At 51.5% G+C, this 17,534-nt stretch overlaps 2 long non-coding RNA genes across 2 annotated transcripts; one reads left to right on the forward strand and one right to left on the reverse strand.

Moving 5' to 3' along the window:
* Positions 1-913: 913 nt before the first annotated feature.
* LOC128796229 (uncharacterized) lies at positions 914-2,363 on the reverse strand. Its single transcript, XR_008433753.1, has 2 exons — positions 2,277-2,363; positions 914-1,830 (listed from the first exon to the last, which is right to left on the reverse strand). It is a non-coding gene; the product is annotated as an uncharacterized LOC128796229 (long non-coding RNA).
* LOC128796228 (uncharacterized) lies at positions 1,823-5,783 on the forward strand. Its single transcript, XR_008433752.1, has 2 exons — positions 1,823-2,776; positions 4,253-5,783. It is a non-coding gene; the product is annotated as an uncharacterized LOC128796228 (long non-coding RNA).
* The last annotated feature ends 11,751 nt before the right edge of the window (positions 5,784-17,534 follow it).

The following is a 17,534-nucleotide window of genomic DNA, read 5'->3' on the forward strand; positions in this document are numbered from 1 at the left end:
TTCGGGTCCTCAGCGCGGATTTTTCGGGTCCGCAGCCCCGTCGCAGGACAGAGGGGACATTCCCGTCCTGCGCCCTGCTGGGCTGCTCCGAGCAGGGGTCGGGGCGGTGGAGAAGCAGCGCCCGGAGCCTGCGGAGCCTGCGGAGCCTGCGAGCCGCAGCCCCGGGGCTGCGCTCAGCGGAGCAGCTCCGCCGGCAGGAGCCGGGAATGTCCTTGGGGGGCTCCCCGGGCACCTCTGCGGGGTGACCCGCGCGGTGACACCGCCGGGCTGCGCTGGGGCTCGGCATTCCAGGGATTTTCCCCTCTGCCAGGCTGCTCCGCACGGCTCGGCTGTCCCCGAGGGGACACCGCCGCTCAGGGGCTTTGGGGACACCTTTGTGCTGCAGGACCCTCGCCATCACCCTGTCCCCAAGCCCCCGCAGTGCCACCCGCCCTCCTGCGGGATGCAGACCCCCCCCCAGCCCCATCCCCATCCCCGCTGCCGCCCTCCCTTCCTCCCTGCTCGTGCCTGACTCGATTCTCCCCTCGCCGCGCAGCTCCCCGGAGCTTGACCATTAACAAACGGACTTGGCCGGAGGCCTGGGCGACCATTTGGATGCTGAGGCTGCCGCGGGCGCTGCTGCCAGCCGGGCCGGGCACCGCGGGCTGCCAGCATCCCTCGCCCGGCATCCCGGAGCGCTGCCAAAGCGCCGCGGTGCCCGTGCCAGCTCCGGGAGAAAGCGCCGAGGCAGCCGCACACAAAGAGGGGTTTATAGCCCGGCCGGGCACCTGACACGGGGAGGAGGGAGGGCTGAGACGTGCTTAGCCCCGATAATCCCCAGTTTGAGTTTAATTTTTTTTTTTTTTTTTTTTTTTTAAATCAAAAGCACAGCAACAGCTGGGGCTGAGGCTTTCCAGGAGATGAACTCATGAACAACTGTTCAAAATAACTTTATTCGTGCTGCTATTAGATCAGGCCACTGGGGAGCCACCAATTATTTGTGATTACTCCAGGCAGATAAGGCTGGGGCAGAGCCGAGCGCCGCCAGGGATCGAGGGCACCTCGGGCTTTGGGCACCTTGGCTGGGCAGGGCCAGAGGCCACGGGAGCCCCCAGCGCCCATCCCAGCCCCTGGCGACCAGCGCAGCCCCCAGCAGCCATCCCAGCTCCCTGCACGGTGCCAGGGGGAAGCAGGGCAGGTTTGGGCAGCGTGGGTGTGCAGGAGGAACTCGTGTGCTCCAGGCAGGGATGTCTGCAGGGAGAGCTGAGACATTTCTGCCTCAAAAGCAATTAACAGCCGTGCTGCAGCTAATTAGCCCGTCCACATTTTGGGCTGCCCTTTTTGTTCGTCTTGTTCACGAGCCTCAGGGCTGGCACAGCATCGGGGAAGGCCGAGGGGTTTGGGGTCAGGGAAGAGTGAGAGGTTTGGAGCTGGACAAATCCCGTCCTGGCAATTCCCGGGCTCACGGAGCAGCATTCCCGTGTCCCCCACGGCCCAGGCAGGGCAGCTCCCAATCCTTTATCCCATCCCACAGATCAGCCTCAAGCCCCTCAGTCAGCTGAGGCCAGCGCTGGGTCTCTCCTTTCCGAGATGCCATCAGCACAAAGCTGGGGGGAGCTCTGCTCTCCAGCAGGAAAATCTCCCGAGGGAGCCCGGGCTGGGAGCTGAGCCCGGGGGAGCTGCAGGGCCCGGGCTGCCCTGGCCAGCACAGACTCCATGAGCTCAGAGCTCCTTTCCACTCCTCGCTCCCGTGATCCAACAGTTCTGATCCCTGGGGAGTTGTTAAAAATAACCTGGATGAAGCGGGGAGCCTTGGCTGGGAGGTCGGGCCAACAGCTCTTTTCCATGGGGCTGTTCCATGATTAATCGAGACAAGAAAAGAAAAGAGAGGAGGAAATTGATAAACACAATGGTAATTCCAGCCAGGATTTGCCTCAGTCAGGTTATTAGAATCCTGACATCATGTCTTGAAAAGAAGACTGGAAATAAATCTCTGCGAGATAAGATCTGCCCGGGGGGGGGGGTGGAGGTGCACCAGGATGACCCAGCCATGGGGGGGGGTCCCCAAAAAGTTGTTTCCCCCAGTTTTCCTGGGTCTCAAAGCAGCAGCAGGAGCCTGTGGCTTCCATGGCAACCTCCCAGCTGGTGCCTGTGCTCCTGAGCCCACACCTGGGAAAAGCCGTTCCCGAGGCAGCCCCGGGTGGGGGGAGCTCGTTTCCTGCCAGGTGATTTCACCAGAACAAAGCCTGGGAAGTTTGGGATGGGATCTCCCGATGGATGCAGGGCCTCAGCCACACCTCGGGATCCAGAGCAGCCGGAGCTGGAGCTCTTCCCAGAGGGGCAGCTCAGCTGGGATGGGATCTTTGGGATCCACCGCAGGAATTCTCCTGGTCTTCAGCCCTCCTGGCTGGTCCTGGGGCAGGTGGGGAGCAGGAGTGAGGTCACCCAGGAATTGTGAGGTCACCCAGGAATGTGAGGTCACCAGGAATGTGAGGTCACCAGGAATTGTGAGGTCACCCAGGAACGTGAGCCCAGATCCCTCTCCAGCCTCACCAGCAGCACTGGGAATTTGGGAGTTGCTGTTTCAGGGAGGCAAAGGAAACTTTTTTTTTTGCCTTTTTTTTTTCCCCCTTAATGTCCCCACTCGTGGTTGGTTTCAGTCTGGAATTACCTCCAGTCACCGGAGCTGTACCTGGGATGTCATGGGAGTCCCCAAGGCCTTTAACCCTTCCCTCTCCAAGCAGAGATGATGGATCCCTAAATCCTGCCCAGTCCTGGGCTCCAGGCTGAACTCCAGGTGAGGAATTTCTGTTCTGTCTCCACATCCCCAGGGCTGCTCCCAGCCCAGCCCAGCCCCCTGCCCTGGCAAGGATCTGCTGCAGGGGCAGAATTCCTTTTTCCCCTCATTTATTTTCTTTAACAAGTGAATTTTTACCTGCGAGCACTCTCTCCATGACTTCTCCTTGGGCAGCCCCTGTGCCTTCCTCCCCTCCCACTGCTCCAGTGCAAAATCCCAAAGAAAATCCCTCCTGGGAGGAGGAACCCCGAGGCAAACACCCTGGAGAGCTCTGACCCTCTCCAGCCCAGGAAATTCCGTGGCTGAGCGGGTTGGAAGACACTAAAAATCCCATTTATTGCAATATTCAGGGAGACAAGGTTTGGGTATTGCACCCACAGATCCCCCACAGCATCTCCCAGCAGCCTGAGGAGGATTTATTTTGAAATAAATGACACTGTGGTACTAAATACCTGATATTAGGAAGTACATATTGAATAATTATTAGGTTTTTTTGGGTTTTTTGGGGTTTTTTTTTTAATACAGGTTTTTCCGGCCCAGTCCCTCATTACAGAGGTCGGGATGCAGAGCTGGGATCTCGGGATGTCTTTCCGAGCCCTCCCTGTCCCGATCTGCAGGCGACAGTGCCCTCTAGTGCGCCCCAGCCCTGCCCGGGCCTGGCACAGCCGCCCGCCGAGTCCCCGCCGTTTGTACAATTTCATTTCTGCTTGGCCTCGGTGGTGTTTTCCAGCCCTTGGAATCTGTGATTCCATCCCAAGTCATCATTCAGGCGGCGCCTGGGGATGGTGGGGCACTCAAGGTTATCCCTGCGGGGAATTTCCATCTTCCTGTTGCTGACGGAGACTTTTCCCACTATTATTCTATTTAATTCCTTGAATATTCCTTGAAAAAAATATTTATATTTATATTTATATTTATATTTATATTTATATTTATATTTATATTTATATTTATATTTGTATTTATATCTGTATTTGTATTTATATTTATATTTATATCTGTATTTGTATTTATATTTATATTTATAATAGTTAAAATATATTTAAAATATATCTTATATATATATAAAATATATTATAAGATGTGTTATATATCATAAAATATATTACATTAATATTATTGTATTGATTATATCATGCTATATTATATTTATATTATTATATTATATATAATAGTATTCTAGTATAATAATATTATTATATTATAGTAATATTATATTACATTATATTATTATATAATATATGATATTATATATTATAATATTATTTATTTATATTATAGATTATTATATTAACATATTATATTAATGTTATAATAGTATATTAAATAATATACTATTATATAGTATATAGTATATTAAGTAATATAGTATTATTGTTTCTATTAATATATATTAATCTAATATACATTAATAGATATTAATCTATTATATATTGTAATATATATTAGATATATGATATATTATTATTCCTACAGAGCCATGGAGCAAGTCCTGAGTGCCTTCTCCAGCTCGGGGACCTTCAGGTGCTCCTCACCTGCCCTCAGAATTCCTTGGACTCTGCCCTGCTGAGCATCCCTGGATGACATTCCAACTTTGAAATTAATTAACCCTAATTAATTACAGCTCCCACTGGCCCTGCCTGCCTTCACTTCTCAAAGTCTCGCCTGGGGACGAGAATCCCAGAATCTTTTAGGGTGGAAAAGGACTCCCAGGTCGCTGAGCGCCCGATGCCCGGAGCTCTGAGTGCCACCTCCAGGAATTCCTGGGCACCTCCAGGGACGGGCACCCCAGAGCTCCCTGGGCAGCCCCTGCCAAGGCCTGAGCCCCCTTTCCAGGGGGAAATTCCTGCTGAGGGGCCGTGGCAGCCGTGCCAGCACCCACAGCCACGCCAGCCCTCACGAGACCCTCAGCCAAACTCCTCCATCTCCCGCTCAGGGAAAGGCTCCGTGAAAACCCTCGGGAATTGGGGGCTGAACATTCCTGGCGTGGCACAAGCAGGAGGGAACTGGGGAAGGGGCTCAGCCTGGAGAAAAGAGAAAAGAAAAGCCTGAAACCAACCACGAGTGGGGACATTTGGAGAGGGGGAAAAAAGGCCAAGAAGTTTCCTTTGCCTCCCTGAAACAGCAACTCCCAAATTCCCAGTGCTGCTGGTGAGGCTGGAGAGGGATCTGGGCTCACGTTCCTGGGTGACCTCACAATTCCTGGGTGACCTCACAATTCCTGGGTGACCTCACATTCCTGGTGACCTCACAATTCCTGGGCGACCTCACAATTCCTGGGTGACCTCACAATTCCTGGGTGACCTCACTCCTGCTCCACACCTGCCCCAGGACCAGCCAGGAGGGCTGAAGAGGTGGGAGAATTCCTGCTGTGAATCCCAAAGATCCCATCCCAGCTGAGCTGCCCCTCTGGGAAGGGGCTCAGCCTGGAGAAAAGGGGGATCAGGGGGAATTTCTGGCTCTGCACAGCTCCTGCCAGGAGGGGACAGCCAGAGGGGTCGGGCTGTGCTCCAGGGAACAGGGACAGGAGAGGGAACGGCCTCAGGCTGGGCCAGGGGAGCTCAGGGTGGATATTTGGGAGAATTTCCTCCCGGAAAGGCTGCTCAGGCATTGGGAGTGCCCAGGGAGGTTTGGAGTGCCCACCCTGGAGGTGTCCCAGGAATTCCTGGAGGTGGCACTCAGAGCTCTGGGCTGGGGACAGGGTGGCGATCAGGCCCAGCTTGGAGCTCTTTTCCAACCTCAGCGATTCTGGGATGAAAAAACTGCTTTTCCCAGAGCATCCCTGCACTCCCCACCTGGCAGTGCCAGAGGTGGGAGCTCCAGCAGGGCCCTGGCTGCAGCTCTTTAACACCCTCGGTGCTCTGAGGGCTCTTTAACCACGCACACCTTTGTGTTGCAAATGCAGGCGAAGCCAGTGGGAAGGAACGCTGATGTGTGACTCCAGCTCAGAAGGCTGAATGATTTCTTTATTAGAACTGTGCTATAATACATTAATATATTATATAAAGGAAGATATTAAAACTACAAACCTGCTTTTCTAACTGCCATATCTAACTCACAAGTCGTGACCCTCTCTGAGAGTGCAGCCACAGTGGGTTGGGTTGGATTGGGTTGGCTTGGGTTGGATTGGGTTGGGTTGGATTGGGTTGGATTGGATTGGGTTGGATTGGATTGGATTGGATTGGATTGGGTTGGATTGGTTGGATTGGGTTGGGTTGGATTGGGTTGGATTGGGTTGGGTTGGATTGGATTGGATTGGATTGGATTGGATTGGGTTGGATTGGTTGGATTGGGTTGGGTTGGATTGGGTTGGGTTGGATTGGGTTGGGTTGGATTGGATTGGGTTGGATTGGTTGGATTGGGTTGGGTTGGATTGGGTTGGGTTGGATTGGATTGGATTGGGTTGGATTGGGTTGGGTTGGATTGGATTGGGTTGGGTTGGATTGGACTGGATTGGGTTGGGTTGGATTGGGTTGGATTGGATTGGGTTGGATTGGGTTGGGTTGGATTGGATTGGGTTGGATTGGATGGATTGGATTGGATTGGATTGGGTTGGATTGGATTGGGTTGGATTGGGTTGGGTTGGATTGAGTTGGGTTGGATTGGATTGGATTGGGTTGGATTGGCTTGGATTGGGTTGGGTTGGATTGGGTTGGATTGGGTTGGGTTGGATTGGGTTGGATTGGATTGGGTTGGATTGGATTGAACTGGATTGGTTGGATTGGGTTGGATTGGATTGGATTGGGTTGGATTGGACTGGATTGGATTGGATTGGGTTGGATTGGATTGGGTTGGATTGGATTGGGTTGGATCGGGTTGGGTTGGGTTGGATTGGATTGGGTTGGATTGGATTGGATTGGATTGGATTGGGTTGGATTGGATTGGGTTGGGTTGGATTGGATTGGGTTGGGTTGGATTGGATTGGCCACCAGCCCCAAACAATCCTCACCAGAATCCAACCAAGCAATCACCCCAGGGAAACAATTCTCCAACCACATTCCACACGGGAAAAACAAGGGGCAGAAATAGAAATTGTTTTTTCTTTCTTTTTCTCTGTGCTCCTCGATGAAAAATCCTGAGAGAGAGAGAGAAATGTGCTGCCACACGTTTGTGTTCCTTGCCTCTGCCAGGGAAATCTGCTCCTCCAGGACTTCTCATTAAGCAAAAAAAATCACGAGGGAGGGTGAAAGTGGAGTTTTGCTGTCTGAGGCCAGGGGCAGCCGTTTCGAGTCGTTCAGCTGGGGAGGACGGGGGAAATTTCTCCGGTGAAACACAAAATTTCACTTCTCCGTTCGGAGACTCCGTCAGCGCATGGAGCAACGCCTGGAGTAACAACCTGATCCCTGTGGAGGCAGAATAAAAGGGAAACACCTCAGGATTTGTGTCCAGTGAAAAACAACGTGTCCATGATGGAAAACCTTGTGGGGTTTGATGCTAATTTTCGTGGTCACCTTGGCTGCGCTTGAGGAAGTGGCCGGCGCTGCCAAGAGCGAATTTCCCTGATGATGGATGAGGAATCAGAGCAGAAAATAAATAAATATCAGCAACACCTTTTCTTTTTCCTGCTTTTCTGGCAGATTGGTGTCATCCAAGGTCACACATTTGGGTGCTGGAAGCGCAGCCAGAGCTCGGTGCTTTCAAATCATGCTTAAGTCAGAGCAGCTTCTTGAAGGGCTCGGTTTAAAACAAGAAAGATTGAAGGAGAGTCTCCCAAAAAAAATCCTTAATTCATTAATTTTCAGCCTTCCTTAATTTCATTAATTTGAAGGAGAGTCTCCCAAAAAATTCCTTAATTCATTACTTTTCAGCATGCCTTAATTTCATTAATTTGAAGTAGAGTCTCCCAAAGAATTCCTGAATTCATGAATTTTCAGTATTCCTTAATTTCATTAATTTGAAGGAGAGTCTCCCAAAGAATTTCTTAATTCATTACTTTTAATCATTCCTTAATTTCATTAATTTGATGGAGAGTCTCCCAAAAAAATTCCTTAATTCATTACTTTTCAGCATGCCTTAATTTCATTAATTTGAAGGAGAGTCTCCCAAAAAATTCCTTAATTCATTACTTTTAATCATTCCTTAATTTCATTAATTTGATGGAGAGTCTCCCAAAAAAAATCCTTAATTCATTACTTTTCAGCATTCCTTATTTCATTAATTTTAAAATTCCTTAGCTCATTAATTTTCAGCATCCCCCACACCCCTCTAGAGTTGATTTTTTTTTATCCTGTCCGTGGAGAAAAAAATGGAGAAAAAGGAGGATTTTTGGACAAAACTCTACAAATCTCAACAAGCAGCGATCCCAGAGCAGCCCCGGGCAGGGCAGCAGCTCCTGCCACTCTCGGAGGATGAATTCGGGACTGCAAACCCTGGGAATTGCAGCCATTCCCACCTTTTTCTGATTTCTTTTCATTATCCCGGCCAGGGCTTTAGGAGGAGTAATGTTTCCACGTGATGGGACGCAGAGCATGGCATGAGCTGTTTTCTGTGTGCTCCCCCCCTACAAAAAAAAAAAAAAAAAAGGGTGAAAATTAAAAATCTTTGGCAAATGAATGTGGAAAAGGCCTGGGAGAAAACAGGCAGGAGGCTCCTGAAGTCACCGCTGATCCCACAGGCTCTGAGGGCAGCGAGTGTCACTCCTGCCTCTCCAAGCTGGTGCTAATTCCTGGGGGAAAAAAGGGAAAAATGAGGAAATTCCGCTGTAAAATCCCATATAAAAATAAAATAAAATAAAATAAAATAAATGTTTTATTTGTGTGGAACTCCGGCCATTCTGCAGGTTTGGAGATGACCCGGAAAGATTTCAGGATTGGGGGATTGTTGGGGGTTTTTTTTGTGTTTGTTTTTTGGGGTTTGTTTTTTTTTTTTATTATTATTATTTTTTTGGGGGGTGGGTTTTGGGGGTTTTTTATTTGATTGGTTTTTGGTTATTTTTATTTTTTATTTCTATCTCCCTCTCCAAAAAGGACGGAAGGAGATGTGTGAGGTGACAGCAACGACACAGCCCCAGAGGGAGGAGGACAGAGCTGGCGTGAGGTGAGGGAGGGATGGAACAAACAGAATTTATGGCAACCTCTGGAAAAATGATAAATGGAAGCTGTAATTTTTATTGGGAAAGGGGAGCAGAGCACGGGTGAGGGACCAGAGTAATCAAAAAAGCATAAATTAGAAATGGGGTTTGACAGGAGCACACAAAGCTTTTGGCTCGTGGAGAAGGGGAGTTTCTCCTGGAGTAAGATCCAGGGAAATGCACGGGAATTTCCTGCAGGAAGGTTTTTCAGGGAGTCACGCTGGGCTGCAATTCTCTGTCGTGGCTCCATGGGGATTCCCAGTGCTCCCAATCCCATCCCGCAGCCTGGGAGCAGCCGGGGAGAGGGGCAGGAACGAGGTGAGCTCCAGGCTCGCTCCCATCCCACGCCCCGATGTGAGGGTGAGCGTTCCCGAGGATTCCACGGCTCAGGGTGTGACGGGAATGGCCCCGGGTGTGCGGGAGCAGCCAGGAACGGGGATGCACTCAGCAGCTCTCCAGAACACTTCCCATCTCTCACCCCCCAGCCTGACCAAGCCTTGCCCTGAGCGCGTTTTTCCCTAAACCTGCGGGGTTTTTGGTTTGTTTTGTTGTTTTTTTTTGTTTTGGTTTGGTTTGGTTTGGTTTTTTTGTTTGTTTTTTTTTTTTTTTTTTGCTTTGAATCCACCTGCAAACCCCTTTTGATGGCAGAAAGGAGCCAGATTTCCCTGGGAATTGTCCTTTGGATGAGTTTGGGAAACTGCCTGAGCTCTGAGCTGGAGCAGCCTCGGGATCTTGGCGGGGCAAAGCCGGAGGAGCTTGGGAAAGGCAGGGATGGAGCTGGGGAAGGAAGGGATGGAGCCGGGGAAGGAAGGGATGGAGCTGCAGGGATGGAGTTGGGAAAGGCCGGGATGGAGCTGGGAAAGGCAGGGATGGAGCTGGGAAAGGCAGGGATGGAGCTGGGAAAGGCAGGGATGGAGCTGCAGGGATGGAGATGGGAAAGGCCAGGATACAGCTGGGAAAGGCAGGGATGAAGCTGGGGAAGGCAGGGATGGAGCTGGGAGAGGCAGGGATGGAGCTGGGAGAGGCAGGGATGGAGCTGGGGAAGGAAGGGATGGAGCTGCAGGAATGGAGCTGCAGGGATGGAGCCAGGGAAGGCAGGGATGGAGCTGCAGGGATGGAGCTGGGAAAGGCAGGGATGGAGCTGGGGAAGGAAGGGATGGAGCCACAGAAGGCAGGGTTGGAGCCAGAGAAGGCAGGGATGGAGTTGGGAAAGGAAGGGATGGAGCTGAGGAAGGTAGGGATGGAGTTGGGAAAGCAGGGATGGAGCCGGAGAAGGCAGGGATGGAGATGGGGAAGGAAGGGATGGAGCCACAGAAGGCAGGGATGGAGCTGCAGGGATGGAGCCAGGAAAGGCAGGGATGGAGTTGGGAAAGGAAGGGATGGAGCCACAGAAGGCAGGGATGGAGCTGGAGAAGGCAGGGATGGAGCAGATGTTGAGTGCAGGGAGAACACCGGGAGCCTGGGAGGATAAATCTGAAAAATTAACACGTGGGAGGCCGCGAAAAGGAGCAATGTGTTTTGGTAATCACCGGGAAGTGCCGACCCCTCCTCCTGCAGCTCCCAGACCTCGGGCACCACGCAGATGTCACTCAGCCCCTGATTAACACGTTACCGAATTTCTGCCGGCGTTTCATAAAAGTTTGACGTAACACGCAGGTAATTGCTTCCAAATGGCAGGGGAACAATGTGGCCCTCTGTGCATGGCATTGTTTTAGATCAGGTGAAAACTCCTCTTGTTGCCTCCACATCAGGGAAAATCCCCCAGCCAAGACCCCGCAGCTGCTTTCACCGTCGCTCCAGAGACAAAGGAACGCCCTGGGAAGAGCAGAGCTCCCAGCCCGGGAATATTTGTTCCTCAGATTTGTTCAGATGTCCACATGCAAGAAATTCGGGGAGATGCTGTTCCCAGAGCATGGAGTGGCAGCCAAGGGGGAATGGGTTTGGACTGCCAGAGGGCAGGGATGGATGGGGTGTTGGGATACAGGAATTCCTCCCTGGAAGGGAGGGCAGGCCCTGGCAGAGATTCCCAGAGGAGCTGGGGATGCCCCTGGATCTCTGGCAGTGCCCAAGGCCAGGCTGGACGGGGCTTGGGAATAGTGGGAATAGTGGAAGGTGTCCCTGTCCATGGCAGGGTGGCACTGGATGGGCTTTAAGGTCTGGTCCATTATGGGACTCCTGGAGATATCAGGGAGCTCCAAAGGCTCTTTCCTGTCCAGCTCCAGTGCTTTCCATCCCACCAGGACAAATCCCTTCCAGATCAAAGCCCCCCAGCCCAGAGCAGTGAGGACACACGGGAAGGACTCCTGGGCAGGAGCCAGCTTTGGGAAAATGGAGCAAAGTCTGGATAAAGCTCATGCGATGCTGATGCCTTGATTATTTTCTTTTTGTTTTTTTGGCCTTCTCTTCCTGCAAAAATCTGTTTGAGGTGTGTGGATATCACCTGTGCATGGAATGGGATTGGGATCTGAGGAGCTGGGACACAGGAACAGCAGGAGCTGTGTGGGTATCACCTGGGCATGGAATGGGATTGGGATCTCAGGAACAGCCTGGCAGGAGCTGTGTGAGCATCACCTGGGCATGGAATGGGATTGGGATCTCAGGAACAGCCTGGCAGGAGCTGTGTGAGCATCACCTGGGCATGGAATGGGATTGGGATCTCAGGAACAGCCTGGCAGGAGCTGTGTGAGCATCACCTGGGCATGGAATGGGATTGGGATCTCAGGAACAGCCTGGCAGGAGGGCTTTGCCTCGCTCCACATCTCTGTGCTGAAAAGAGATGCTGACATGAAACCCTGTGGCTCCTTCCCCCTCCTCCAAGGCAAACACAGACACTTCCATTCCCACTCCCAAAAATCCATTTCCCTGGGCTTGTGTGTGCTTTGTTTCATCCGGTGCCGCGGAGCTTGGACGCCTTTTCCATCTCACATTGAGCTTTGGATGCTGCCTCTTTTCCTCTCCTGCCTCCATAAAGAATAACAGTGGCCCTTGCTGTGTTTTCCCTGGATCATGGGCTGCTGGAAGCCAAAGGGAAGCTCTGGAGGAGGAGGAGGGCAGGAGGATCCTTTTCCCCAGCAGAGCTGCAGGCCGGGCTCTTTGGCCTCCTCAAGCCTTCATGGTGAGCAACAAATTGTCCTATAAAAATTCCCCTCTTGAGTTTTATTTTGCTAAGGAGCGAGGCCCAGCTTGGAAATCTGGGATTTTAATGTCCTACTTTTTAACAGGACAGCAAATCCAAGAGAAAAGGGCTGAAATCCAATGGGTTCTGCCTCTCCCTGAAAACAGAAGGAAAATTAAGACCCCGTGTTCAAACCAAGAAGGAGGAAAGGCTGGGGAGACACCTGAGCATCCCTCTTTTCACTCATTTTTCCCTTCTTTCCTGTTCCAGCCTGTGGACAACATCCAGGGAAATGTGGGTTTGGGGGTCTCTGAGACGCCTCAAAAAATCTCCAGAGGTTGGAATGACAGAGATCCTCCCATTTTACCCTGATTGTAAATAAGGTGCTGAGCAGAAATTCCTTTCAGAAAGGGATTTCTTCATCTTTCAGCCTCTGGGCTCTCAATGCTCCAGCTTGGATTATCTCCTAAAAATGAAGCTTCAACCCCCACCCTCCTTTCCCTGTTGGATCTGTGGTGCTTTCCAATGACCTTGGGAATGCTGAGTAACCCGGGATAGTGGAAGTGTCCTGCCCATGGCAGGGGGGTGGAACAGGGTGATGTTTAATGTCCCTTCCAACCCAAACCACGCCAGGATTCTACGCTGGAATCACTGGGCAATGTTTTGCCTCTGCACCTTGAGCTGGGAGTCCCTGGGCGATTTGAAGGGATTTGAAATCCGTGCCTGAGATTTGTGGTCGGTGCCACTCTCTGAGCTGAGAGCTCGGAGCTGGAGTCATCCAGAGCAGCTTTCCTGGGACCTGAGGCACCTGGGAGCGGGTTCCCAACAATATCCTTCCCAGCTGGTCCTCCACCTGGCAAACCCCATCCCCTCTGATTTCCTTAAACACATCAGCCTCTCTCAGTCTTGGGCTGCGAATCTGCCCCAAAGCGGGGCCAAAACTGCCCTGACTTTGGTTTTCTCAGTGGCACAGCTGGAGCTGCAAATCCAGGGTGGAGGATTTGGGATGGGCAGGGCTGGGAACAGCATCCTCCTGGGCCACAGGAGCATCTTCAGCTGCACAGAGCATGGAGACAAATGAACTGGAGGAAGCGTTTCCTCTGCCGAGGGCTCTCACCCGCGAGCTCCCTGCTCCAGCAGAGGTCAAGAGTTGAAAAATGAAGAAGAAAGGAAGAGGGATAGAAAGATTCATCTTCCCTCATGAAATCCCCAGAGCAGGGGCATTTGGAAGTCGTTTTTCACCGGGCTGAGAGCCGTTTCTGGCCTTTAGCAGACATTATTCTCTCCTCAAACCTCATAGATTTGGATGTTGGGAAGTGTTTCCCCCCATCCTCACGGGTGTTGGAAGAGGAGCTTACCCTGGGTGCAGGGCTGAACTTCCACACTCTGGTTTGTGTTTTGGGCTAAGAGGGAGCCAAATTCCCACTGCAAATTGCTCTGTTCCTCAAAATCCCAAGATTTTAAAGGCGTTGGGGCTCGGATGCAAAGAGGAATGAGTGGTTTGGGTTCGCTGGGGTTCATGCACGGGGAGGGCTCTGATAAAACCCATGCAAGGGGAGGAAGGAGAAGTTCAGCCTGGCTAAAGGAAATCTAAATAAAATTCCTTTCTGGAAGGAAGTCAAGAAAATTATTTTCCTTCTGTGTTTCTGTCTCTCTTCTTCTGGCTTATAAAAACACCTTGGCTGGGATATTCCACCAGCTCTGCCTTTTATGAAAAACCCCTGCTCGGGCTGTTCAGATTTCACGCTGTTCCATGAAAGTAAAATTTTATGACCAGAAGCTGAAATTAGGAAGGAACTTTTTTGCTGTTGTTTGTTGTCGTTGTCATGGCTTGGATTTTGATGGTAGTCAGGAGAGTTTGTTTATTTCTGCTTTTTCTACAGCACAGCCAGGTCTGAGCTCTCCAGGGTTTCTCGGGATGCTGCTCCAAACAGGTGCTGGTGGTGGGAAGCTGAGCAAGGGGTGGTGGTGCCTTCCCTGGAGCAGGAAGGGTTCCGTGGCTCTGTGAGGACAGATGTGTGGGAGAGCAAACATCCCACAGCAGGGGACGCAGGTGACCAGCCTGGAACAGCCTCATGGGGTGACGAAGTGGCTGTGACAAAGCAGGAGTTATCCCCTCCTCCCCTCTGGAAAGCCAGAGCCTGTGGATCACAGCTTGCTCTGAGCTCACATCCAACACCAGCTGCTTCTTGGCTGGCCAGTGCCAGCAGGCTTTTTCTGCCACTTCTCACTTGAAATGGAGCACTTCTGGTTTTCCATTAATTCCTCCTCCTCTGCTAAAAAAAAATCCTATGGAGAGGAGGAAAAAAAAACATTCTAAGAGGTCACTTGGTCCCTCTTTATTGGGTGAGTTCCAGTGACCCTGAGGGGTTGTGACACCTGGAGGGGTTAAAGGAGAGTTGCACAGGCTTAGATGAAAGTCAGAGCTGTTCATTCCAGTGTGGATTCCTCCAGGGTCCATCCCTGCAATCCCTGGGACAATTCAGAGCCCCCTGGTCGGTGGGAACAGCGACTGGGACCATCCAGTGACTCCAGCCTGGGCTCCTCTCCCTGCCCAGAGCAGCATCCCAAGGGGTTCCAGGGCACGGATCTGCTCTCCCTGCTCCAGAGAACACCCCAGGTGGGATGGGGGATGCAGGCCAAGCCCCCAGCCCTTCTTTTCCTCCCAGCCCAAACGTCTGCGCAGCCTCGGCAGATTTACGGGGCGGCCGTGAGTATTTCACCAGCTCTTTATTAATAATGCAGCCAGAAAAAGGGGCAGCCTTTCTTTCCAGGGCCTCTCCGAGCCCGGGATAATCCCAGGAGGGATTTGGCTGCCCCCAACAGAGGGTTTAGTGGTGGGCAGTGCTTTGCAGCCCTTTGTTGGAGCGGGGCTGCTCCCCCAGCATCAAACGGAGGCTCGGGATGGGCTCTCCATAAATCTCTCCCCTCTAATCCTTCCCTTCCCACCCTTTGCAAACTGGGGGAAGCTGGAAGGGCAGACTGGAGTGGGCAGGGCAGAGGTTTAACCCTTTGTGCTTTGGGGGGATCTCCGTGGGAGCAGAAGGGGCCGTGGGTGGAAGGAGAAGCAGGTTTGGGTTGTGCTCAGCAGATAAATCCCAGAGGCAGATCGAGGAGCTCCTCTGGGCGTTTGCTGATTCCAGCAGTGGATACAAGGAACAAATCTGGCTGCATTACAGTCACCTCAAGCTACTGAGGCCATAAATGCAGAGCTCTGAGGGTGATTTTGGTGTTTGCACCAACACCTTTGTCAAGGCTGGGTTTTGTTAGCCTGGACTGGCCTGTCCTGTGGGGCCAGCAGCTCCTGGGTCACGCAGGGATTTTTATGCTCCCAGCACCACTGGAGGTCAGGAACAGGTACCAGGGCCAGCAGTGATCACCTGGGGGTCACAGGTGGGAGCACACCTCGTGTGTCAGGGATTCCCACCCTCCTGGCCCTGTTCCCATCAGTATTCCCAGTCTGGGATATCTCCCTGCCCAAGAGAGGGCCAGGAGCAAGCCCAGGGCAGGAGTGGGGCAGCGAATTCATCTCTTCCTCCCCCCATCTCCATCCTTTAGGCACCGAGAGCTGAACTTTGTGTCCGTGTGGCCGTAAAAGAGCGCGGTTTTTTTTTTTTCAAGGCAGCTTTCCAGCAGCGATGAAAGGTCCTGCAGCGGGCAGAGGCTGCTTTGGGAATGGAACAAATTGTGGGTTTATGGCTCCCGTGTGTGTGGGGGGCTGTAAATCTCCCAACTTTTAACGCATCTGTTCTTTTCCGAGCAGGCTACCAACGGCTCGAGGAGGAGAGGGAGAAATATCCGACATTTCCTGACATCGGCTGCCCTGGGGAGCTCCTCAGGAAGGTTTTTAAAGGAATATTTATGGATGATCCTGGTGAATCAGGCCCTAAAAGGTACCGAGAAAGGGCTGGTGTTCATTAACATTTGGGAGCTGTGCATTGAGGATTTCCCTGTGGAGGGGCAAAAGAAATGGAGTGAAAGTGAAGGAGCTTTCGAGTTAATCCCGTTCTTTTTTCAGGTTATTGTTGTTGCTAAAAATCAGAACCTTATTTTTGATGGAGGGGGAAAAAAAAAATTACTAAAAGTCCATTTTTTGTACGATTTTCCTCCGAAGTTTCTTTCCAGAATTCCATACTGAGAAAAAGAACAGAATTTTGAGATTTGTGAAATCCCTCAGAGGTTCCTCAGTATTAATTACTCTGGGTTTAGGAATAGGAAAATCAGCACAGGATGGGTTGGTGGAAGAGCATCCTGGGGTTCTGACTTGCACTGCCTTTTCCTAAGGCCAACTTGAGTTGCTCAAGAATTTACCTCTGTAAATTCAGTGATGAGAAAGCCCCTCAGAGTTTGAGGATGAGGAACTCCTCCCAGATTTGTCCTTTCTGGAAAGTGCCTTTGGAACAGATTTTTTCAATGGATCCATGGGGAACATAAGGCTCCACAGTCCTGTTCCTTTCAGTGTCCTGTCTCCAGGTTTATCTGGGTGTGCTGAGTCAACCAGAGAAAAAGAAAATTCCGGTGTTTTGGCTAAAAATGCACAGATCCCTCCAGAATCCCCAAAGTCTGGGATTTTTGCTGTGGCTCTGCTCCTCCTGCTCTCTGAAGGGACCATTTTTCTGTGGCTCCCACAGCGTTTTCCTTTGGTCCTGGGGTGGGTGGGCACAAACTGGTGCTGGATGGGGCCTGCACCAGCGGGGTCAGCAGTGGTGATCTCGGGGTCTGGGTGTCAGGATGACCCCAGGATTGTAAATTCCTTGTTTTCCCAGCCCAGGCAGCCAAAGGAGTCTGAATGTGCAGGATCAGCTTCTCCAGGTTATTTATTTTCTCTTATCTGTCCCATTCTCTCTCTGCCCTGCTGAGCTCTGTCCAGCAGCTCGTCCGTGGTGTTCACATTTTATACCCAAAACTCCGTGTGCCGTGGCTACAATAACGTGCCAATGTCTGTCATTGATGTTGGACAGTGTGTCTGTGCCTTAAACCAACAGAAAAGTGTCACCAGCACAGCAGGACATGGAGGGCAAGGAGAAGGAGAAGGAGGTCAGGACACACCCAAATGTCTCCATCTTGTCCCTGAACCCCATTCTAAAAAGCCCCAAAATTCCACTTTTTCACCCTGTGTTAACTCAACTACCACACCACTCAAACTCTTGTGGCTGTAATTCTTCACACAGAGTTGGCAGCTTTTTCCACGGGCTAAAATCAAAGCCACAGGTGTTTTTGACTCTGTGCCAAGGTCCCCGAGCCCCCTGCCAGGGTCTGGAGCCAGCCAGGGCAGCCAGAGGGATGTCCTGGACTGTGACATGGTGACACTTCATTGATGTCACTGAAGCTCAGCAGCCACCCAGGCGTGAGGATCAGTGCCCAGAGCCCCCAGACTGTTGCTTCGGGGTCTCCTTCCATGCCTGGGATGATTTCAGAGGCTCAGCTGGAGCTGCAGGGCTGTGCATGCAGAGCCCTCAAGGGCTCCAGCAAGGATTCCCTGGGAGAAGCAGCTGGGCCACTCCTCTTTGTCAGGGGTGATGTGCAAAGTTCCAGGAACAACCAGGAAGTAAAAGTAAATTCTTCCTTCTCCT

The sequence above is a fragment of the Vidua chalybeata genome, chromosome 16 (genome assembly GCF_026979565.1).
Source record: "Vidua chalybeata isolate OUT-0048 chromosome 16, bVidCha1 merged haplotype, whole genome shotgun sequence".
Taxonomy (NCBI): Eukaryota; Metazoa; Chordata; class Aves; order Passeriformes; family Viduidae; genus Vidua; species Vidua chalybeata.